A 25,427-nucleotide genomic window follows, 5' to 3' on the forward strand; every position below is an offset into this window, starting at 1 on the left:
ATCAAGAGGCTGAAGAAGCCTTTTCCCATTTAAAGTCTGCGCTTGCCTCTGCTCCCGTGCTTATAAGACCTGATCCGGGGAGGCCCTTTGATTTGGAGGTTGATGCCTCATCTATTGGAGCTGGTGTTGTTCTCATTCCAAGGGCAAGAGTGTAACTTGTGGGTTCTTCTCCAAGACATTCTCTCCTGCTGAGAGGAATTAATCCATTGGAGATTGTGAACTCCTCGCTATGAAGCTAGCTTTGGAGGAATGGCAACATTTATTGGAAGGTTCTTCTCATCCGGTCAGCATCTACTCCGTTCATAAGAATCTTCTATACCTTCTGTCTGCTCAGCATTTGAACCCCCGCAAGGCAAGATGGTCACTGTTCTTTTCTAGGTTCAACTTCTTCATTCACCTCCATCCAGCAGACAAGAACATCAGGGCTGATGCTCTCTCCAGGTCCTCTGATGTCATTGGTTTGGACTCCACGCCTAGGCATAGTATTCCTCCTGACCGTTTGATTACTGCCGCTTCTGCCGAGATTCAGCAAGTTCCTCCGGGAAAATCCTTTGTGCCCGCCAGATTGAGACGCAAGGTCCTGAAATAGGGTCATTCTACCTTGACAGCAGGACATCCTGGAATATGCAAGACTCTACTTCTTATTTCCTGGCACTACTGGTGGCCACATCTTGAACATGATGTTTCTGATTTTGTTCGGTCCTGTGAAACATATGCCCGTGACAAAACTCCTCGACAGAGACCTGCAGGACTCTTACAGCCTTTACCCATTCTAGAGACTCCCTGGTCCCATATCTCCATGGATTTCATCACCGATTTGCCACCATCTCATAATAACACTGTCATCTGGGTCGTTGTAAATTGGTTTTCCAAGATGGCTCATTTCAATCCTCTACCAGGTCTTCCTTCTGTCCCACAGCTGGCGAAGTACTTCTTGTTGCATGTCTTTCGTTTACCTGGTCTTCCTCAGCATATCATTTTGGATCGAGGTTGCAGTTATTCTCAAAGTTCTGGCGAGCCCTTTGTAACCGTCTGGACATCAATCTGGACTTCTTTGCCTACCATCCTCAGTCCAACGGTCAGGTGGAAAGGGTTCATCAAATTCTTAAGACTTATCTTCAGCATTTTGTTTCAGTTCGCCAAGATGATTGGGTCGACCTTCTGCCCTGGGCTGAATTCTCATATAATCATAAGGATTCCAAGTCCACAAGGTCGTTGTTACGTTATGCGCTCCGGCCAAACACGCTGGTCGTGAGCGCTTGGTTCCCTTACCTTCTGCTAACGACAGGGCTGGGTCTCGCATCGCTGGACGCGCCCGCATGCGATCCCCAGTCCGTCACTCTCTGGGTGTTTCTCCTGCCATTGCCTCTCTGCTCCGACGTGCATGTCCCCATCCCCTACGGTGCGTGTGTGCCAGAGCTTTAAGATTTAAAGGGCCAGTATGCTCATGAGTGAAATCCACCTGTGGCTCATTTATAAATTCCTCCACCCTCCTCAATTCCCTGCCGGATCTTTGTTGACTTGTGCCTTTGAGAAAGCGTTCCCCTGTATTGCCTTGCCGTGTATCAGATCTCTTTCTTTTGTGACTTGACCTTGCTCCTCTGCCGCCTTGACTATGCCACTGTGCTGCCTGCCCTGACCTTCTGCTATCCAGACTATGAGTTGCCTTATCCCTCCTGTGCCTCGCATCTCCTCAGCCGCCTGTGTGGTCGAGCCATGCCAGGGGTAGCGACCTGGGTGCCGCCTGCAGCAGCAAGTCCATCCCACTTTGCAGCGGGCTCTGGTGAAAACCAGCGGCACCTTAGACTCCGCTCCCTTGTACAGTCCGAGTCATCTGCCACACAGGTCCAGCAGATCCACATCATCTTGGGTTCCTGTCTTCAGAAACGTGAGTGTTTCAGTTGTCCCCCTTCTTTGTTTTCTACGGACTCCATCTCCATTCTCCTCTTCCTCTCCCAGTCTCCTCCAGTGTGCCTGCTGGTGATGAGCTGGTCCCTGACTTCTCCACCATCTGGCAACAGACCCGACAGTTGTTATCCCACGCTTCTTCGAGCATGAAAGCGCAAGTGGATAAAAGTAGAAGACCTTCTCCGTCCTTCTCTACTGTGACGTGGTGTGGCTTTCATCCACTTAAAGATGCCTTGTTACAAGCTCGGTCCCTTCCAGATTCTACAAAAAATCTATCCTGTCTCCTACAAACTACGTCTACCTGCTACGTTATGTCTTCCCAATTCCTTCCATGTCTCTCTTCTCAAGCCTCTTGTCATAAACCGGTTCTCTCAGAAGAATCTTGTCCCCACACCTGTCTCCGGCTCTTCTAACGTCTACTAAGTTAAACAGATTCTTGTGACAAAATTTGTCAGAGGTAAACAATTTTTTTTGGCCGACTGGGAGGGTTAGGGTCCTGAGGAGAGATCTTGGGGTCCTGAGGAGAATATACTGGACTGTAACCTTCTCAGGAGTTTCCTCTCTCGTAAAATGAGGGGGAGACCAAAGGGGGGGTACTGTTACGTTATGTGCTCCGGCTGCACATGCTGGCCGTGAGCGGATGGTCCCCTTACCTGCTGCTGCCGACAGGGCCGGGACTTGCACTCTCGGTGTTTCTCCTGCCTCCGCCTCTCTGCTCCGGTGCGCGTGTCCCCGTCCCCTAGGGCACGAGTGTGCCGGAGCTTTAAGATTTAAATGGCCAGTGCGCTCATTAGTGTAATTTTCCTGTGGCTTATTTATAAATTCCTCCACCCTCCTCACTCCCCTGCCGGATCTTTGTTGCCTTGTGCCTTAGTTAAAATGTTCCTCAGTATTGCCTTGCCGTGTATCTGATCCCTTGCTTTGTGACTTTGACCCTGCTCCTCTGCCGTCTGCCTACTGAACTCCTGCTATGTCTTGACTGCGCTACTGTGCCGCCTGCCCTGACCTTCTGCTATACGAGCTGCCCTATCTCACCTGTGCCTCGCATCTCCTCAGCCGCCTGTGTGGTCAAGCTGTGCCAGGGATAGCGACCTGCGTGCCGCTGCCGCCGCAGAAGTCTGGTGTGCCCGCCTTGCCTGTCCTCAGTGTATGGAGCCTCGTTTGTCCTCAGTGTGCCCGCCCTGCTTGTCCTTAGTGTACAGAGCCTTGTTTGTCCTCACTGTTCCCGCCCTGCTTGTCCTTAGTGTACGGAGCCTCGTTTGTCCTCAGTGTGCCCGCCCTGCTTGTCCTCAGTGTATGGAGCCCTGCTTGTCCTCAGTGTATGGAGCCTAGTTTGTCCTCAGTGTACCCGCCCTGCTTGTCCTTAGTGTATGGAGCCCTGCTTGTCCTCAGGTACAGAACCCTGCTTGTCCTCAGTGTACAGGGCCCTGCTTGTCCTCAGGTACAGAACCCCGCTTGTCCTCAGTGTACAGGGTCCTGCTTGTCCTCAGTGTACAGAGCCCTGCTTGTCCTCAGTGTACAGGGCCCTGCTTGTCCTCATTGCAGAGGGCCCTGCTTTTCCTCAATGTACAGAGCCCTGCTTGTCCTCAGTGTACAGGGCCCTGCTTGTCCTCAGTGTACAGGGCCCTGCTTGTCCTCAGGTACAGAACCCTGCTTGTCCTCAGTGTACAGGGCCTTGCTTGTCCTTAGTGTATGGAGCCCTGCTTGTCCTCAGTGTACGGAACCCTGCTTGTCCTCAGTGTACAGGGCCCTGCTTGTCCTCAGGTACAGAACCATGTTTGTCCTCAGTGTACAGGGCCCTGCTTGTCCTCAGTGTACAGGGCCCAGCTTGTCCTCAGTGTACAGGGCCCAGCTTGTCCTCAGTGTACAGGGCCCTGCTTGTCCTCAGTGTACAGGGTCCTGCTTGTCCTCAGTGTACAGGGCCCTGCTTGTCCTCAGGTACAGAACCCTGCTTGTCCTCAGTGTACAGGGCCCTGCTTGTCCTCAGTGTACAAGGCCCTGCTTGTCCTTAGGTACAGAACCCTGCTTGTCCTCAGTGTACAGGGCCCTGCTTGTCCTCAGTGTCCAGGGCCCTGCTTGTCCTCAGTGCACAGAGCCCTGCTTGTCCTCGGTGTACATGGCCCTGCTTGTCTTCAGTACACAGAGCCCTGCTTGTCCCCAATGTACAGAGCCCTGCTTGTAGTCAGTGTACAGAGCACCGCTTGTCCTCAGTGTACAGAGCCCTGCTTGTCCTCAGTGTAGAGAGCCCTGCTTGTCCTCAGTGTACATGGCACTGCTTGTCCTCACTGTACAGAGTCCTGTTTGTCCTCAGTGTACAGAGCCTTGCTTGTCCTCAGCTTACAGAGCCCTGCTTGTCCTATGTGTACAGGGCCCTGCTTGTCGAAAGTGTACAGGGCCCTACTTGTCCTCAATGGACAGAGGCCTGCTTGTCCTCAGTGTACAGAGCCCTGCTTGTCCTCAGTGTACAGGGCCCTGCTTGTAGTCAGTGTACAGAGCCCCGCTTGTCCTCAGTGTACAGAGCCCTGCTTGTCCTCAGTGTAGAGAGCCCTGCTTGTCCTCAGTGTACATGGCACTGCTTGTCCTCACTGTACAGAGTCCTGTTTGTCCTCAGTGTACAGAGCCTTGCTTGTCCTCAGTGTACAGGGCCCTGCTTGTCGAAAGTGTACAGGGCCCTACTTGTCCTCAATGGACAGAGGCCTGCTTGTCCTCAGTGTACAGAGCCCTGCTTGTCCTCAGTGTACAGGGCCCTGCTTGTCCTCGGTGTACAGAGCCCTGCTTGTCCTCACTGTACAGGGCCCTGCTTGTCCTCAGTGTACAGGGCCCTGTTTGTCCTCAGTGTACAGGGCCCTGCTTGTCCTCAGTGTACAGGGCCCTGCTTGTCCTCGGTGTAAAGGGCCCAGCTTGTCCTCGGTGTACAGAGCCCTGCTTGTCCTCAGTGTACAGGGCCCTGCTTGTCCTCAGTGTACAGGGCCCTGTTTGTCCTCAGTGTACAGAGCCCTGCTTGTCCTCAGTGTACAGAGCCCTGCTTGTCCTCAGTGTACAGAGCCCTGCTTGTCCTCAGTATACAGAGACCTGCTTGTCCTCAGTGTACGGAGCCCTGCTTGTCCTCAGGTACAGAACCCTGCTTGTTCTCAGTGTACAGGGCCCTGCTTGTCCTCAGTGCACAGAGCCCTGCTTGTCCTCAGTGTACAGAGCCCTGCTTGTCCTCATTGTACATGGCCCTGCTTGTCCTCAGTGTATGGAACTTTGTTTGTCCTGTTTGCCCTGTTTGCCCACCCTGCTTGTCCTTAGTCTACGGAGACCTGCTTGTTCTCAGGTACAGAACCCTGCTTGTCCCCAGTGTACAGAGCCCTGTTTGTCCTCAGGTACAGAACCCTGCTTGTCCTCAGTGTACAGGGCCCTGCTTGTCCTCAGTCTACAGAACCCTGCTTGTTCTCATTGTACAGGGCCCTGCTTTTCCTCAGTGCACAGAGCCCTGCTTGTTCTCAGTGTACATGGCCCTGCTTGTCCTCAGTGTATTGAACTTCATTTGTCCTGTTTGCACGCCCTGCTTGTCCTTAGTGTACGGAGCCCTGCTTGTTATCAGGTACAGAACCCTGATTGTCCTCACTGTACAGAGCCCTGCTTGTCCTCAGGTACAGAACCCTGCTAGTCCTCAGTGTACAGGGGCCTGCTTGTCCTCAGTGTACAGGGCCCTGCTTGTCCTCAGTATACAGAGCCCTGCTTGTCCTCAGTGTACAGAGCCCTGCTTGTCCTCAGTGTAAAGAGCCCTGCTTGTCCTCAGTGTACAGAGCCCTGCTTGTCCTCAGTGTACAGAGACCTGCTTGTCCTCAGTGTACGGAGCCCTGCTTGTCCTCAGGTATGGAACCCTGCTTGTCCTCAGTGTACAGAGCCCTGCTTGTCCTCAGGTACAGAACCCTGCTTTTCCTCAGTTTACAGGGCCCTGCTTGTCCTCAGTGTATAGGACCCTGCTTGTCCTCAGTGTACAGGGCCCTGCTTGTCCTCAGTGCACAGAGCCCTGCTTGTCCACAGTGTACAAAGCCCTGCCTGTCCTCAGTGCACAGAGCCCTGCTTGTCCTCAGTGTACAGAGGCCTGCTTGTCCTCATTGTACATGGCCCTGCTTGTCCTCAGTGTACGGAACCTCGTTTGTCCTCAGTTTGCCCGCCCTGCTTGTCCTTATGTAAAGAGCCCTGCTTGTTCTCAGGTACGGAACCCTGCTTGTCCTTAGTGTACAGAGCCCTGCTTGTCCTCAGATTCAGAACCCTGCTTGACCTCAGTGTACAGGGCCCTGCTTGTCCTCAGTGTACAGGGCCCTGCTTGTCCTCAGTGTACAGGGCCCTGCTTGTCCTCAGTGTACAGAGCCCTGCTTGTCCAAAGTGTACAGGGCCCTGCTTGTCCTCGGTGTACAGAGCACTGCTTGTCCTCAGTGTATAGGACCCTGCTTGTCCTCAGTGTACAGGGCCCTGTTTGTTCTCAGTGTAGAGAGCCCTGCTTGTCCTCAGTGTACAGAGCCCTCCGGAAGAAGTGCCCTGATCTCTCTGCCGGCCTTCTCAGTTGATAGCTGCATGGACCCAAAACAGGGTAATCTTGCCAGGTGGGTGGCTTATGAATTGTATAGTTGTATGTATCTTCTACCTGCCTTTCACCACTCCCTACATGATGGCACAGTCTGACTTATAAGTTATATGTTAAATATAACTTATATCCCTGACTGTACCATCATGTAGGGGGCGGTGAAAGGCAGGTAGAAGATGGAGTAGGCTTCCCAGCAGCCCAGAGAATTTCTGGCAGGAACTGTAGTGAAGCAGACAGTTTGACTCACTACAGTTCCCTCCAGCAATACTCTGTCCTGCTGTGTTATTTCTTTAATAAATCTAAGAGGCCTTAGCTTTAAACAAGCAGGGGGCAAAAAACGTAAAGTGTGTGGCTTATAAATGGACCAGTTGCTATTTTTTACCGGCCTTTCACCGCTCACTATATGATGGCACAGTCAGAAAAGAGTTATATATCTGACTGTGCCATCATGTAGAGAGCGGTGAAAGGCAGGTACTCCTGCGAAAAACTTTTTTTTTTCTTTTTTTAAATCAACTGATGCTAGAAAGTTAAACATTTTTGTAAATTACTTCTATTAAAAAAATCTTAATCCTTCCAGTACTTATTAGCAGCTGTATACTACAGAGGAAATTCTTTTCTTTTTGGATCTCTCTTCTGTCACGACAATGGTGCTCTTTGCTGACACCTCTGTGTCAGGAACTGTCCAAAGCAGGAGAAATTCCCCTTAGAAAACATATGCTGCTCTGGACATTTCCTAAAATGGACAGAGGTGTCAGCAGAGAGCACTGTGGTCGTAACAGAAAAGAAATCCAAAAAGAAAAAAAATTCCTCTGTAGTATGCAGCCGCTAATAAGTACTGGAAGGATTAAGATTTTTAATAGAAGTAATTTACAAATATGTTTATTTTCTGGCACCAGTTGATTTAAAACAATTTTTTTTCCACAGGAGGTCCCTTTAAGGTGAGAGAAGGCTGGAGCCAAGTGGACTGGGTATCACAGACAGAGATCCCAAGTTGGCATAAAAAGGAAGAGGATAGTTCAGTGTTTTTAAGCACTTGGTGTAGTTAAGGTGATTGGCATTGCCATCCCTAAAAGTACACCATAGCCTCAAGCGCACGACACCCCCTATTCTATGGCAAATATTCATTTACATACTGAGCGGGAATAGGGGTGGGGCAGAGGTCGGTGGGACCAGGGGTGGAGCCTTGCTGGTGGCCCTATCTTTATTTTGTCCCGGGGCCCTGAGTGGTGTCAGTCCGCCCCTGGTCCAGCGGATCCACATCCATCCTGTCTTCTGAAACGTGAGTGTTACAATAGAAATGTTTTATAAGTCAAAATGAATAAACTATTTTTTTTATATCATATCCTATTACCTTCTACCCCGAACAGAGATTTTTGGGACGTTTTTACCTTCATAACTTCTTAATTCCCTTTACTGTTTCTAATTTCAATGCCTATTATTTTCTGACGGTTTAGGTCACTGATGGTTTAGGTAATTGTAAAAAGCATCTAAACCATATATTATTTTTTTCCAGACAATGTACAGTATTTTGGACCAATTTGTGACAGAATTCTGGTGCATTTTGCTCAGTTATTTCCCACATACAGTATGTTATAGTTTGCATTGCTGTTCCTGTAATACCTCTGAGTATCATAACTGGTAAACATGCTGGTGAATGATTGTTATGGTTGTTAGTTTTTGATATGAGAAATCCACATTATATGTGTTGCTGGATTTATTACTGATTATTAAATGTAAATTATTTTGGAAATGAGTAATGGACTGCATTAGCCACTTTCTATTTTCTTTCTACATGGTGCTTTGGGTTGTGAACCTGCTCTGGCTTTGTTCTAATTAGCTCACAACACTATTTATCTTTATGTGAAAGCTCTTACACTTTCTTTTTGTTATTGAACATTCGGTGTGGAGCATTTTCATTAATAATGCATACAATGGACACCTGCTCCTACTTACAGTGCAGTGCTTACGGCTGGGTTCAAACTATGGAATTTCTGAGTGAACTTCCATTTTGAAATTCTGCTCATAAATTCAAGTGCACACAATGGAATTTCAGTGGTGGAAATTTAGTAAAAGAGAAAAAAGGGGGTGTAGCTCACTTAGCCAACCGACCCGAGGTTAACTGATTGTCCATAATCCCAAAAAAAGGCCTTATTCTGGAATGTATGAATATTTATTTGTATGTAGTAATGGAGATTACTACATACAAAAATCAGTCCTCAAGGAACAGTGGGAGATAAAGAATTATAGAAATATAGAAAAGAAAGGAAATGAGTTGATGAATCAGTATGGTTATAACATTAATACATGAATAAACCTGAATCTAAGATAGATAAAATAAATTATTAGTTTTATTATAGCATAAACTGTATAAAAATAATTCAGCCTAACACATCTGGCCAGGGCCCTTGCACCACATGTGAATTACAGTAGGAGATTTAGGTAAAACCAATATAAAATTTGAATATATATATATATATATATATATATATCAAGCACCTTTTGTATAGATACAGTCCTATTTAGCATAAAGCAAGATAGTCCGACAATAGTAGATAGCAGCTTACGGAGCAATGTGGCCAGAAATAGTGTCCGTATATTTGGAGTAGCAATACAGAGTTTGCTATAGTTAATTCAATAAATAGTGTAACCATCAATCATGTCACTGTTAACGGAGTAGTAGCACAGTAGGAGAATGTTCGTAGTACCTGCAGTCCGCAAAGTATATTCGTTACTCACAGTCTGTAGCCGGCTTCCTCATAGCTGATGGTCTCGGCAGTGCCGAGACCATCAGCTACGAGGAAGCCGGCTACAGACCGTGAGTGGTGGAAATTTGTTCGCTGAAAGAATTAACTCGGTACCGGGTGGAATTCGGGCAGTATGGTATCTTGCTGATTCGGGGAATATGGTATCTTGCTGATGGCTAATGTGTGCATGTTGACAGTGCCTTTGATGTTAGTTAGCTGTGGGTGAAGCCAAGACACCAGGAGTCAAAGAGTGGGATGCAAATGAGTAACATTACTGACCTATTCAACTTCTTCCAAAGAATAGAGGAACAAGAGCTTTTAAACAGTTTGTACAGTTCTTAAGACAGTTACATGTGGTGTCTAGCTGTTTAAGGGTTAACCTGTGCAGTGTAAATGTTAAGATGAGCAAGTGCTATCCCTTGAGTTTACTTTCATGTGAAGGATGATGTTAAGGATGATGTTCACACTGGTTGCTGGCTCCAATTGGGTGACTTACTTAGCGCCTTAAGGACAATGGATGCAAATGTACGTTATGGTGCGTTGGTACTTGCCACACCATGACATACATTTATGTCATGAACACCAGCGTGAGCACCGGTCCGTGCTCATGTCATACACGGCAGGTCCTGGCTGCTGGCTGCCGGTAATGGTGGACATCAGCGATCGCGCCGATGTCCGCCACTAACCCCTCAGTCAATACAGATCATGGCATCTGTGGAAGTGGGGCACTTAAAATGGATGATCGGATCGCCCGCAGCACTGCCACGGGGATCCAATCATTCAGCATGGTGGCCGGAGGTCCCCTCACCTGCCTCTGACCATCTCCAGGGGTCTTCTGCTCTGGTCTGAGATTGAGCAAACCAGAGCAGAAGATCACCGATAACACTGATCAATGTTATGCTCTATGCATGGCACTGAACAGTATGAGCAATAAAGTGATTGAAATAAATAGTCCCCTATGGGGACATAAAAAGTGTAAGAAAAAAAATGTAAAAAAAAAAATAAAAAATTTGAAAAATCTACTCCCCCAATAAAAATGTTGTTACATGAGCGCAGTGTCCCTGTGTCCCCGACTGCATGCGGGCACGTCCCTTACCACGCTCCGCTCCTGCAGCTCCTTCTGTCTCTCAGCTCCGACGCGCGTGTCCCTGTCCCTTAGGGCGCGCGTGCCAGAGCTCTGAAATTTAAAGGGCCAGTACGCCCATAATTAGTGAATATACCTGACACCACATTATAAGTTGTTTGCACCTCCCACACTTCCCTGCCGGATCTTCAGTGCCTATTGACTGAGAGAAAGCGTTCCTATTGCCTGTTTGCGATACACGTGTATCCAGACTTTCCTGCTACGTTTTTTTTTACTACGGACCTTTGCCGCCTGCCTTGACCTTCTGCTACGTTGACTACGCTACTGCTTCTTTCTTCGGTACCTCGCCTTGCCCAGTTACCTGTGTGGTGGAGCCGTGTCGGGGGTAGCAACCTGGGTGTCGCCTGCCGCAGAAAGCCCATCCTGCCTTGCGACGGGCTCTGGTGAAGACTGGTGAAGATTTTACCCCCAAAAATCGTAAAAAAAATTTTTTATAAACATATTTAATATTGCTGCATGCATAATTGTCCAAACTATCAAAAAATTATGTTAAATATCCTGTATGGTGAATGGCATAAACGTAAAAAAAAAAAAAAAAGTCCCAAATTGCTGCTTTTTTGTCTCATCATATTCGAAATTTTTTTAGAAAAATGTATTAAAAGTTTTATATATGCAAATGTGGTGTCAATAAAAAGTACAAATCACGGTATAAAAAATTAGCCCTCATACAGTCAGTTATACAGAAAAATGAAAAAGTTATAGGTCAATGACCTGTTACAAAGTGTTGACGAGGTGGTACAGGGTGCCTACACTCCTGTCCCGTATCTACCCTGGGGTGAGCAGTGTGGCACCATGTCTCATATCTGGCTCCATTGTCCGTTGCTTTTCCCTTTTGGGATCAAGTGATTAACCTAATCTTTAAGCTGACTAAAGTTCGTCTCACTCTCGACCCGGCTCCCCTTCTCCTGTCCATCCTCCCTTCGTCGGTGCCCAGAGGAAACTCCCGTTTGATTAGGTTCATGTTATTAGCTGCTAAATCGGTTATACCTAGGAAGTGGAAATCCGCCTCCCCTCCCACTTTTTCAGACTGGCTGCACGAATCGTCCCATGTTCACAGAATGGAGGAACTTCTAGCTGACTCCTCCAGGCAGCTGTCAAAATACCACCAGTTATGGCATCCCTGGTCCTCCCCCGACTATAGGTCACTACACATATAGAATAGTCCTCCTTGTTGGATGAACGTGTCTTTTGTCGGGTGTGTGACCCGTCTTGTTATGTCACGCTGCTCGACGGTTGGGGTCTGGTCCGTGCGCACGACCACCAAAGGTATGCACCCCTCTTATCTATACCGCTGCTTCCACCTTTTTCACTGTTCTCTTTCCCTTTTTCCTTTCTTTTCTTTTCCTTTCTCTCTTGTATTATTGTTTAGTTTAGCTACATGTGCCCATGAGGCATACAGACTTGTTTCTCACTGCCAGTTACGACTCGAGACAGGACTGACCCATGGCTTGCATTGATGGCAGTGGACGATTGTAGGTTTACACATTTGCTTTGTAGCTTGTTCTGATGATTTATTCTACATTTGTGAATGCGTTGCAAATAGCATGTTCCGTTTGCATACCTGTACGCTGTCTTACAGTTTTCTTACTGTTCTGTCATTATTCTTATTAATACCAATAAAAAACTTTATTATGAAAAAAAAAAAGAAAAAGTTATAGGTCGTCAAAATAGAGGGATTTTAAAAGTACTAATTGGGTTTAAACGTTTGAGATTTTTTTTTAAAGCAGTACAATAATAGAAAAGTATGTAATCATGGGTATAATTCTAATCATATTGACCCACAGAATAAAGAAAACGTGTCATTTTTTATGTAAATTGTACAGCGTGAAGACGAAACCTTCCAAAATGTGTTAAATTGCTGTTTTCTTTTCAATTTCGTCACACAAATAGCATGCTTTTGGTTGCGCCATACATTTTATGGTAAAATGAGTGATGTCATTACAAAGGACAACTGTTCCCACAAAAAATAAGCCCTCATACTCATCTGTGGATGGAAATATAAAAGAGTTATGATTTTTAGAACGTGAGGAGGTAAAAACGAAAATGCTTTATGCTCTATGCTTTATTTGCGCTCAAGAGCACATTTTCCCCTATCTTATACACAGACTTTGGACCGAAGCACAAACTTTCCAAACACAGAAAATGCAGCCTGGAGTGCTGAGGGGGTTGTGTCCAGCCTCAACTAATCATAGCTCCTTTCACACTTAAAGGGGTACTCCTGTGGATAACTTTTTTTTAAATCAACTGGTGCCAGAAAGTTAAACAGATTTGTAAATTAGATTATATCAAAATACAGTACCGTCGCGCAAAAAGGATTTAAAAAGAGCTGCCAAGATACAACAAAGAGTGGATCCCTGGATTTCCACTCGACAGAAATAAAAAATATATAAATATATGTGTATCGGCGCTATGGTGTCTATGTAACTATTAATCCACTTACTTAGTGTCTATAGGGATCATGCAGTCCTAGTACATAGATGAAAAAGGAGCTTCTGTGTTCACTACAATAAAAAAGCAAATAAATAAATAGATCTGTGTGTTGTGCTCCAAATTGCATTTATCCATAGGCATAAGCATTCAATAGAAAGTAATAGCTGATAGTTACTCTAAACAGCACTACATGTGCTGGTGTCCATGGTACCTGCTTCCTGTTGTTGATGCACATAGTTCTACTGCTAAGTGGCTCTTTAATCCTCACGTCCGTTCCGGGTAACTTTGGGGGGCTTCAAATAGAGATCCTCTGCTAAGCGATACGATGTACTGTACCAGGGGGCCGTAGTGACGTCACTCCTGCATGGGCCTGGGGCCAAAAAGGATCTAACGTGTTCCGGAAAAAACGTTTTCCTTCCTCAGAGATCCCAGGCCCATGCAGTAGTGACGTCACTAGCAGAACCTGGGTTATGGCTAAGCGCTATTACACCAGGGAAGCCAGCCGGTGAGACGCTTCCGGCCAGAGCAGATCTCCTGGCGTTCAGCCCCCTGGTACAGTACATCGTATCGCTCAGCAGAGGATCTGTTACGCCGAGCGCTCCGGGTCCCTGCTCCTCTCCGGAGCGCTCGCGGCGTGTTCCTCTCTGCAGCGCCCCGGTCAGACCCGCTAACCGGGAGCGCTGCACTGACACTGCCGGCGGGGATGCGATTCGCATAGCGGGACGCGCCCGCTCGCAAATTGCATCCCAAGGCTGACACCTCGGTCCAGAAACTGGTAAGCGAGGAGCACGTCAACCAGATGTGTATCATGTTACCTTTGCCAGAGGCACAGCGCCAACACTCATCCGAAACTCCCGGGTAAAAGGAAGCCAGAAGAGTAGGGACCCTGTACCATCGGGTGAGTATTTTAAAATTAGTCTCTTGTGCTTTACAGGATATTGACATTTTATGGCAGTTATTGATAGCTCTACTCCACTCCTCCTCCAGAATCATATGACCCAAATCTCTCTCCCAGCTCACTTTGTAAGGGAGAGGCGCTGTAGTGGAGGCCAACTGAGTAGAGTAGGCTAACTGAGTGGTCTACTGTTCTGGATGTCATGCATAACAGCTCAAATTTGGTAAGGGGTCGATGTAGTTGCACACACTACATTTTTATTATTGTCGGCTACATTTTTAATGCCCTGCCCACCCACATAAATTGATCCCTGTTAAAAATGTATTAAAATGTTATGAAAAAGATACATTTTGTTAAATACAATTGTTTACATCACTACTGTATCTTTTTTTTTATGCTACCCTATGAAATTTTAATAAACAAGGTATCTCCTCTGAGCGTTCTTCGCCATTCACTATGCCCGCAAGTATAATAAACCTCTCTTTTTACTGTCCCTCGATGCGGAGAAGGCTTTTGACCAGGTGGATTGGGGCTTTCTGGAGGCCACGCTGTCCTAAGTTGGTTTAGGTGTCCAGATGAGGTCCCGCATCATGGTCCTATACTCCAGTCCTCAAGCACAGGTCCTTATAAATGGTCAACTATTTCTCCCATTCGACATCTGCAATGGCACGAGACAGAGATGCCCCCTGTCACGCTTCTCTACGTTCTATGTATGGAACATCTACTCAACGCCATACGACAGGACCCAAACATTCAGGGCCTGCAGACCCCCTCGTGCCATTGCCGATGTTTGGCTTTTGCAGATGACCTGCTGCTCTACCTCTCCTCCCCTCTAACCGCCCTCCCCTCTTTGTTAGCTTCCATACATACCTTTTCTCAATATAGTAACTACAAGCTGAACCCGGCGAAGAGCGAGGCCCTCAATATCACTCTCCCCGCATTTACTGTTCATCATCTAAGGAACACTTACCACTTTAAGTGGCGTGACAGGTCCCTTACGCACCTTGGCATCCAAGTCCCTACATTATCTGACACCTTTCCCCTCAACTTCCCCACACTGTTGAACTTGCTGTCAGATTTGTCACATTTGGCCAGGTGGGAGCGTAGGGATTTCTCCTGGATAGGCCGCATAAACATTCTGAAGATAAATGTATTACCTCGTCTTCTCTACTTGTTCTTCACTGTACCTGCTATCCTCCCTCGGTCCTTTTTTGGGGGGATCTCTGCGCTCCTAACTGGCTTTGTCTGCGCACACAAACGTCCAAGACTGGCACAGAGGATCCTGGCCAGACGGAAGCTTGATGGAGGCCTAGGTCTCCCAGATTACCTTTTCTTTCACTTAGCTGCGGTACTGGCCAGGGTCCTAGACTGCTAGTCGCCATCACCTTCCAAATTATGGGTGGTAATGGAGCGAGACTCTTCCTCCTATGACTCTAAGACCCTCCTATAGCTCCCAGATAAGGCGAACGCCTCACATTCTTACTCTGCCTTGCCTCCGGTGCTGGCAACGATAGCCCACATCCACTGCTCATACCTCCCCCCACTGATGCGTATCTCCCCTGATGGCCCTTTGATCACAGTGTTTGGAAATCCCCTGTTCCCTCCTGCCTACTCCTCATCTCGATTCTTAGGGCTGTCCAAAGGGGACTTTCCCAGTTTCTCGAGTTTCCTAGCGCCGGCCTCCTTGAAAACTCTAAATGAGCTTTGTGGCAATGCCCCCACCTCCTTAACCCCTTAAGGACAATGGACGTACTCCTACGCCCCCGTTTCCGAGTCCTTAAGGACCGAGGACGTAGGAGTACGTCCTGTCCATTCCCGGCCCCCTGCCGCTAGCTGGTGCCCGATGCCTGCTGAAATCGTTCAGTAGGCATCGCGGCATATCGCTCAGGGGGGTCATTATGCCCCCCCATGTCGGCGATGGCCGCAGATCGCTAGACAATTCAGTCCAGCGATCTGCGGCGATTCCGGGTCAATCGGGTCTCCAGTGACCCGGTATTACTGGCTGATCGGGGCCGTCAGAGACGGCCCCGAACAGCCAGAGCCTGCAGGGGTGAGGTGGCACTGGTGCCACCTCACGATCGCCCTGATTCGTCGGACGGATTCCCGGCCGACCAATCAGGGCGCCTGCTGCGGGTGTCACTCCCGCACCCGCTCCGCCCCTCTTCCGGAGGACGTGAGCGGGTGCGGGAAGACGACCCCGGGTGCTGGGGACCCCGATCCCCGGCGTTAATGTTGGGATCGGGGCCCCAGGAGCGACGACGGGGGCGACAAGGGACTGACCTGTACGGCAATCAAGCAGCAGCAGGAGGTGATTGACAGCCTCCTGCTGTTGCTTAGCAACAACTCCCAGCATGCAAAAAGGGCATGCTGGGAGCTGTAGTTATGCAACAGGAGGAGGCAGACCACCACAACTCCCAGCATTCCCTTATGGGCATGCTGGGACTTATGGTTTTGCAACAGCTGGAGGCACATTCTTTCTATGGAAAAGTGTACCTTCAGCTGTTGTGTAACTACAACTCCCAGCTTGCACAAACAGCTAAAGTGCATGCTGGGAGTTGTAGTGGTGCATCTGCTGGTTGCATAACTACAACTCCCAGCATGCCCGTTGGCTGTCGGTGACTGCTGAGAGTTGTAGTTTTGCAACAGCTGAAGGCACACTAAGTTAAGTAGCAAACCAGTGTGTCTCCAGCTGTTGCATAACTACAATCCCCAGCATCCCCAGCCAAAGTAGTATGCCTCCCGCTGTTGCATAACTACAACACCCAGCATAACCTTCCGCTGTCCGTACATCCTGGTGGGTTGTAACTTTTGCAACAGCTGAAGGCACACTGGTTGCAAAACACTGAGTTTGTTGCCAAACTCTGTGTTTCACAACCAGTGTGCCTCCAGCTGTTGCAAAACTACAACTCCCAGCACACTGATAGACCGTACATGCTGGGAGTTGTAGTTTTGCAACAGCTGGATGTCCCCCCCCCCCCAATGTGAATGTACAGGGTACACTCACATGGGCGGAGGATTACAGTAAGTATCCGGCTGCAAGTTTGAGCTGCGGCAAATTTTCTGCTGCAGCTCAAACTGCCAGTGAGAAACTACTGTGAACCCCCCGCCCGTGCGACTGTACCCTAAAAACACTACACTAACACAAAATAAAATAAAAAGTAAAAAACACTACATATACACATACCCCTACACAGCCCCCCTCCCCAATAAAAATGAAAAACGTCTGGTACGCCACTGTTTCCAAAATGGAGCCTCCAGCTGTTGCAAAACTACAACTCCCAGCATGCACTTATAGACCCTACATGCTGGGAGTTGTAGTTTTGCAACAGCTGGATGTCCCCCCCCCCCCCCCCAATGTGAACGTACAGGGTACACTCACATGGGCGGAGGATTACAGTAAGTATCCGGCTGCAAGTTTGAGCTGCAGCTAATTTTCTGCCGCAGCTCAAACTGCCAGCGAGAAACTACTGTGAACCCCCCGCCCGTGCGACTGTACCCTAAAAACACTACACTACACTAACACAAAATGGAATAAAAAGTAAAAAACACTACATATACACAGTCCCCTACACAGCCTCCCTCCCCAATAAAAATGAAAAATGTCTGGTACACCACTGTTTCCAAAACGGAGCCTCCAGCTGTTGCAAAACAACTACTCCCAGTATTACCAGACAGCCACTGACTGTCCAGGCATGCTGGGACTTTTACAACAGCTGGAGGCACCCTGTTTGGGAATCACTGGCGTAGAATACCCCTATGTCCACCCCTATGCAAGTCCCTAATTTAGGCCTCAAATGCGCAAGGCGCTCTCACTTTGGAGCCCTGTCGTATTTTTTTTAAGGCAACAGTTTAGGGTCACATATGGGGTATCGCCGTACTCGGGAGAAATTGTGTTACAAATTTTGGGGGGTATTTTCTGCTATTACCCTTTTTAAAAATGTAAAATTTTTGGGAAAGCAAGCATTTTAGGTAAAATTTTTTTTTTTTTTTACATATGCAAAAGTTGTGAATCACCTGTGGGGTATTAAGGTTCGCATTACCCCTTGTTACGTTCCCCGAGGGGTCTAGTTTCCAAAATGGTATGCCATGTGTTTTTTTTTGCGGTTCTGGCACCATAGGGGCTTCCTAAATGCGGCATGCCCCCAGAGCAAAATTTGCTTTCAAAAAGCCAAATGTGACTCCTTCTCTTCTGAGACCTGTAGTGCGCCAGCAGAGCACTTTTCACCCCCATATGGGGTGTTTTCTGAATCGGGAGAAATTGGGCTTCAAATTTTGGGGGGTATTTTCTGCTATTACCCTTTTTAAAAATGTAAAAATTTTGGGAAACCAAGCATTTTAGGTAAAAAAAAAAATTTTTTTACATATGCAAAAGTCGTGAAACACCTGTAGAGTATTAAGGTTCACTTTACCCCTTTTTACGTTCCCCGAGGGGTCTAGTTTCCAAAATGGTATGCCATGTGTTTTTTTTTTGCGGTTCTGGCACCATAGGGGCTTCCTAAATGCGGCATGCCCCCAGAGCAAAATTTGCTTTCAAAAAGCCAAATGTGACTCCTTCTCTTCTGAGACCTGTAGTGCGCCAGCAGAGCACTTTTCACCCCCATATGGGGTGTTTTCTGAATCGGGAGAAATTGGGCTTCAAATTTTGGGGGGTATTTTCTGCTATTATCCTTTTTAAAAATGTAAAATTTTTGGGAAACCAAGCATTTTAGGTAAAACATTTTTTTTTTTTTTACATATGCAAAAGTCGTGAATCACCTGTGGGGTATTAAGGTTCACTTTAACCCTTGTTACGTTCCCCGAGGGGTCTAGTTTCCAAAATGGTATGCCATGTTGTTTTTTTTTGCTGTCCTGGCACCATAGGGCTTCCTAAAGGTGACATGCCCCCCAAAAACCATTTGTCGCTCCTTCCCTTCTGAGCCCTCTACTGCACCCGCCGAACAATTAACATAGACATATGAAGTATGTGCTTACTCGAAAGAAATTGGGTTTCAAATACAAGTAAAAATGTTCTCCTTTCTACCAATTGCAAAAATTCAAAAATTGGGTCTACAAGAACATGCGAGTGTAAAAAATGAAGATTGTGAATTTTCTCCTTCACTTTTCTGCTATTCCTGTGAAACACCTAAAGGGTTAATACACTTATTGAATGTCATTTTGAATACTTTGGGGGATGTAGTTTTTATAATGGGGTCATTTATGGGGTATTTCTAATATGAAGACCCTTCAAATCCACTTCAAACCTGAACTGGTCCATGAAAAATAGCGAGTTTGAAAATTTTGTGAAACATTTCCAAATTGCTGCTGAACTTTGAAGCCCTCTGGTGTCTTCCAAAAGTAAAAACTCATTAATTTTATGATGCAAACATAAAGTAGACATATTGTATATGTGAACCCAAAAATGTTTTATTTGGAATATCCATTTTCCTTACAAGCAGAGAGCTTCAAAGTTAGAAAAATGAAAAATTTTCATTTTTTTCATCTAATTTTGGGATTTTTCACCAAGAAAGGATGCAAGTTACCATAAAATTTTACCACTAAGTTAAAGTAGAATATGTCACGAAAAAACAATCTCAGAATCAGAATGATAACTAAAAGCATTCCAGAGTTATTAATGTTTAAAGTGACAGTGGTCAGAATTGCAAAAAACACTCCGGTCCTTAAGGTGTAAAATGGCCTGGTCCTTAAGGGGTTAATGCTGCAGTTCCAATATTCCCAACTCAGGCATTTCTACAACACTTCCAGGGACGAACTAGACTTGCATCGCTCCCTTATCTTGTTTGAGAAACTATGTGTTGCCACATCCCGGACGGTTCATCCGATCAGCTCCATTTACGCCTTTCTTCTGGACTCACTCCGCGCTCATCCTCTACCCTTCCGGAGTGGTTGGGAGCGAGAACTTGACGTGGCATTCTCGGATGAGGAATGGGGGAGAGCAATGCGACTCTGTCATAAACTCTCTACTTCATGTAAGGAGCAGGAAATGAATTACAAACTATTAACGAGATGGTATAGAGTCCCCTCACTTTTACATGAATTTTACCCGGGAGTGACAGACGTTTGCTGGAGAACCGGGAGGCTCGATGTCCCACATATGGCTGACGTGCCTGAGTTTGAACACCTTCTGGACTCAGGTCCTCAAGGTTATCCATAGGCTGACATCCATACATTTGCCCAAGTCCCCGGGCCCACTCCTACTCTCCATATTCCCGCCCGCATTACCCCGATGGCAGGCCCACCTAGCCCGATTCATGGTCCTAGCTGCAAGGATGGTCATACCCAGATTGTGGAAATCATCAACCCCGCCCTCATTGTCCTCATGATTTCCAGAACTCTCCCACCTTCACAGGATGGAGGAGCTGCTGGCAGACTCTAGAAGGCAAATAGACAAGCAACATCTCATCTGGGGTCCACGGATTAACTTCCTATCATCAGACACCTTCAGAACTCTACATGTCAGTCCCCCAGATTCATGAACTTTGGGGCTCCTCGGACGTGTACCCTTGCATTCAGTGTCGATCCGCCGCCCGGGAGAGGCTCCACCTGCGCGCTCCGCTGAGAGATCACTCACCAACACGCCTGTATTTCTTTACCCCCTTTTATCTCTACTTCTCTCTCTATTCAGTGTTGCTTTTCCTCCCCTCCTGCTTCATTAGTGCCCCCACGGGATTCACCGGAGCTCCCGATATTGAACAGCTATGTCCATATGGCTAAATTACTGTATTAGTGTTGAATGCGCCACTTCATGACCCGTATGTAGTTTCATGTACTGTATTTTTGGTTTGTCATTTTTACGGTTTCATTGTATTTACATATGTTATGCTACCTGGCGCACTGTGCCTATTGTAATGCCTCTCATTATCACATGCTTCGGTGCTATGTTAATATTTTTCTTTGTGAAAAAAATTCTATTCTGGGGAAAAAAAGGTATCTCCATCACTTTTTTTGATCGCTAAAGTCCAAAAGAGAATAAAAACCGCCAGAAAAAAATGGCAAAGTTAAAACCGACATGGCGTTTTTCTTGGTGTTTTTTCACTCCCATAGACTTCCATGGGAGGAAAACGCCCAGATTTTGCCGAAAAAATGCCAAAGTCTCGATAAGAGGATGTTTTTTAAAAACTGCCAAGGAGCCCAAAAACGCCAAAAGGATTAAAAAAACACCAAACTGAAAAATGCCAAGTGGATTTGGCATTTTGCAGTTCCCTACCGACTTGCAACTAACATCTGGCCACAGTGTTTTTCACAAAAAAAACGCCATGCGGCAGAATGGGTGTTTTTATTGGCATTTTTGTAAAAAATAAAACAAGTGGAAACCTAGCCTAAGTGAGTTTCCTCACTCCCTTTCACCCTAATTGAAAAGAGTTGGCATGAGCTGTCACGCCCCCCCCCCCATAGACCTGCATTGAGGGGGCGGGGCGTGACATCATGGGGGGGGCTATGACATCACCAGCTTCAGGCAGCAGCTCCAGCGTTCTGAACAGTTCCAAACGCTGAGCAGCGGAGTAACCCTTTAAGGTCTCTGAGTCACTGGTCACCTCCATGGGCCCTGGCTGAACTGTTTAGAATTTACCGTCTGTCTACCCTCAGTAAAGATACTGTTATCCGTAAATTTAAAAAAAAGATAAAAAAGTGCGCTAAGAGCCTCCATTTTTTGAACAAGAGTACTGCTGCAACCTTCTGTTTTGTATACTCTGTATTGGCCACAGCAGCGTATCTTCTATTTCCATACTCAGAAGAAATGGGGTTACAAATTTTGGGGGGTATTTTTTCCTTTTACCGCATGTAAAAATGTAAAATTTTAGGAAAAAACAGCATTTTAGTGGGAATTTTTTTTTTCATTTACACATCCGACTTGACGAAAAGTCTTCAAACACCTGTGGGGTGTTAAGGCTCACTGTACCCCTTGTTACGGTCATTGAGGGGTTTAGTTTCCAAAATAGTATGCCATGTGTTTTTTTTTTTGCTGTTCTGGAATCATAGGAGCTTCCTAAATGTGACATGCCCCCCAAAAATCATTTCAGAAAAACTCACTCTCCAAAATCCCATTGTCGCTCCTTCGCTTCTGAGCCATCTAGTGCACCCACAGAACACTTGACATACACATATGAGATATTTCCTTACTCAAGAGAAATTGGGTTACACACTTTAGGGTGATTTCTCTCCTTTTAACCCTTGTAAAAATTCTAAAACTGGGTCTTCAAGAACATGCGTGTGTAAAAAATTAAGATTTAGAATTTTCTCCTTTCTCTCACACTTACTGAATGTCATTTTGAATACTTTGAAGGGTACCGTTTTTATCATTTGGTCATTTGGGGGTATTTCTAATATGAAGGCCCCTCAAATGCACTTCAAAACCAAACTGGTCCCTGAAAAATTCCGATTTAGAAAATGTTGTGAAAAATTGGAAAATTGCTGCTGAACTTTAAAGCCCTCTGATGTCTTTCAAAAGTAAAAACATGTCAACTTTATGATGCCAACATAAAGTTGACATATTGTGTATGTGAATCAATATATAATGTATTTGGAATATCAATTTTCCTGATAAGCAAAGAGTTTCAAAATTAAAAAAATTCTAAATTTTCTAATTTTTCATAACATTTTTTATTTTTTCACCAATAAATGATGCAAGTATTGACAAAACTTTACCACTAACAAAAAGTAGAATATGTCACGAAAAAACAATCTTGGAATCAGAATGAAAAGTAAAAGCATCCCAAAGTTATTAATTCTTAAAGTGACAGTCATCAGATTAGCAAAAAAGGGCTGCGTCCTTAAAGTGGTAGTCCAGTGGTGAAAAACCGATCCTCTATCCTAAGGATAGGGGATAAGTTTGAGATCGCGGGGGGTCCGACCTCTGGGGCCCCCTGCGATCTCTCTGTACGGGGGCCAGGCTCTCCGGCCAGATAGCGGGTGTCGACCTCCGCACGAAGCGGCGGCCGACACGCCCCCTTAATACATCTCTATGGCAGAGCCAGAGATTGCCGAAGGCAGCGCTTCGGCTCTGCCATACAGTTGTATTGAGGGGGCATGTCGGCCGCCGCTTCGTGCGGAGGTCGACACGCCCCCTTCCCGCGGGCTGTCGGGGCTCCGTACAGGAGATCGCAGGGGACCCCAGCGGTCGGACTCCCCGCGATCTCAAACTTATCCCCTATCCTTAGGATAGGGGATAAGTTGTTCACCACTGGACTACTCCTTTAAGGGGTTAACAAGCTTATACAGCCTCAGAAATAAATAGACAATATACTAATGACAAAAAGTGAAGATATCTATTTAATAGAAAATAATTCTGAGTTATTGCAGTGAAATTACTAAGCAGTGTAAGCAGCTTGTACATTATATTAATGAATAAATGTGCACGTTAATTACCATCATACTTATGAAATAACATGACATTTAGTAATTTATCATGGAAAATATGTAATTTCATCTAATATTTAAAGAAGGTGACAGTTCCCTAAATACACATGTTAATTATTTTGCTAATAAGGAAAAATAATATGCAGAGTACTAGGAAATGTATTATGTTAAAGGGAAATATACACTGATTTACTATAAGAGTTTGTATGTAAAAAGATAGTCTTAAACTGGCTATGTCAATTTTATTAGTTTATCCAACACGAAAAAACAATAACCTGGCACTATCTTGTCTCTCTCTTCCGTAGAGGGCTCACATGTCGACAAAACAGGCAGCATGAGGTCCCACTTTGAACTGTGTGTGTCTGTGGTGCTTCTCAATGAATCACAAGAATACACTTCTCAGCAAAAGTGCAAAGCGTCTTGGAGCACTCACCTTGGACACCAGATAATTCTTTATTTCTTTTTATGGCTGTAAATACATCGAAGGGAGGTGATGAGATGGAACACACACGGGTCCACCGGCTAAACCCACCCGCGTGTGTTCCATCTCATCACCTCCCTGCAATGTATTTACAGCCATAAAAAGAAATGAAGAATTTCCACACAAATTATCTGGAGTCCGAGGTGAGTGCTCCAAGACGCTTTGCACTTTTGTTAAGATGAATTTTATTAGTTTCATACAGCTAAAAATAAAGTTCTAAATAGCTGTGCAAATGCAGCAAAAACAACTCCAATCAGTAGTATGAAACAGATTTTCTGTGCAGAAATTTCAGTAATATATTTGCCTCCCAGGAACATAAGCTTTTGGACATTGGACTGCTATGTAAATTGCAACAGCAGTAAAAATGCCACATAGACCTTTAGTTATATTTTACTTTTCCTGGGGCATCAAGAGAGATATCTATGGATATCTATTGCATATACATAGATATATATATATATATATATATATATATATATATATATACAGGGTGGGCCATTTATATGGATACACCTTAATAAAATGGGAATGGTTGGTGATATTAACATCCTGTTTGTGGCACATTAGTATATGTGAGGGGGGAAACTTTTCAAGATGGGTGGTGACCATGGTGGCCATTTTGAAGTCGGCCATTTTGAATCCAACTTTAGTTTTTTTAATAGGAAGAGGGTCATGTGACACATCAAACTTATTGGGAATTTCCCAAGAAAAACAATGATGTGCTTGGTTTTAACATAACTTTATTCTTTCATTAGTTATTTACATGTTTCTGACCACTTATAAAATGTGTTCAATGCGCTGTCCATTGTGTTGGATTGTCAATGCCACCCTCTTCTCCCACTCTTCACACACTTGTGGTGTCCCGGTACCGCATCCTATACGATACCTGTATATTAGGTCCCCATAGCCAGAGTCCCTAGGACGTCGGGGTCCTTCTTATCTAGTCCACCCCTTGTCACCTCTCATCTAGATTTTAGCTATCTTACAGCTTACTCAGGATTTCTATAAATATAATTGTACAAATGTATATAAGTGGTTAATTACCTGTACGGAGTGTAGCAGGACCTGCGGGTCATGTGATCAGGTAAACTCTATGTTTTTTGCTTAAGGACCTTTGGAGGTCCCTGTGACGTTTTGCGCCCACAATTCCTTGTAACAGTGAGTGACAGATATTCGGACCAATCAAAACGGCCCTGCTTCTAGATACAGCAAAGAGTCAAGTTCATCATCTTCTACATACAGCAAAGAGCCAAATTCTTCATTTTCTACATATTGTCGAGAGTCAAGCTCTGCTCAAGTTCAAGAAAGTAAGCCCAAATTGCGGGCACCAAAGACCGTACCTAGGCCCTCTCGGAGCAGTGAGAGTTTGCCTCCTACACAGGTACCAACGTATGTACCAAGGCCCTCTTCTGACATGGAGAGTTTGCCTGCTTCCAGGGTACCAAAGAAAGAGTCATGGGTCCATCCTAGTTTGGAGATGGTACTCAAGCCCTATTGCCCCACTTTGATCCCGGCTAGAAAGCCTGTGTCCCCTTCTAATGCTGCTTTCCACCACTCCATCCTCACCAATGTGGTGTGGCAAAGCTATGTAAATTCTACACCTGCCCCTTGTTACGCCGAGCGCTCCGGGTCCCTGCTCCTCCCCGGAGCGCTCACGGCGTCTCTCTCCCTGCAGCGCCCCGGTCGGTCCCGCTGACCGGGAGCGCTGCACTGACATGGCCGTCGGGGATGCGATTCGCACAGCGGGACGCACCCGCTCGCGAATCGCATCCCAAGTCACTTACCCGTCCCGGTCCCCTGCTGTCATGTGCTGGTGCGCGCGGCTCCGCTCTCTAGGGCGCGCGCGCGCCTGCTCTCTGAGACTTAAAGGGCCAGTGCACCAATGATTGGTGCCT

The sequence above is a fragment of the Hyla sarda genome, chromosome 5 (assembly GCF_029499605.1).
Source record: "Hyla sarda isolate aHylSar1 chromosome 5, aHylSar1.hap1, whole genome shotgun sequence".
Lineage (NCBI taxonomy): Eukaryota > Metazoa > Chordata > Amphibia > Anura > Hylidae > Hyla > Hyla sarda.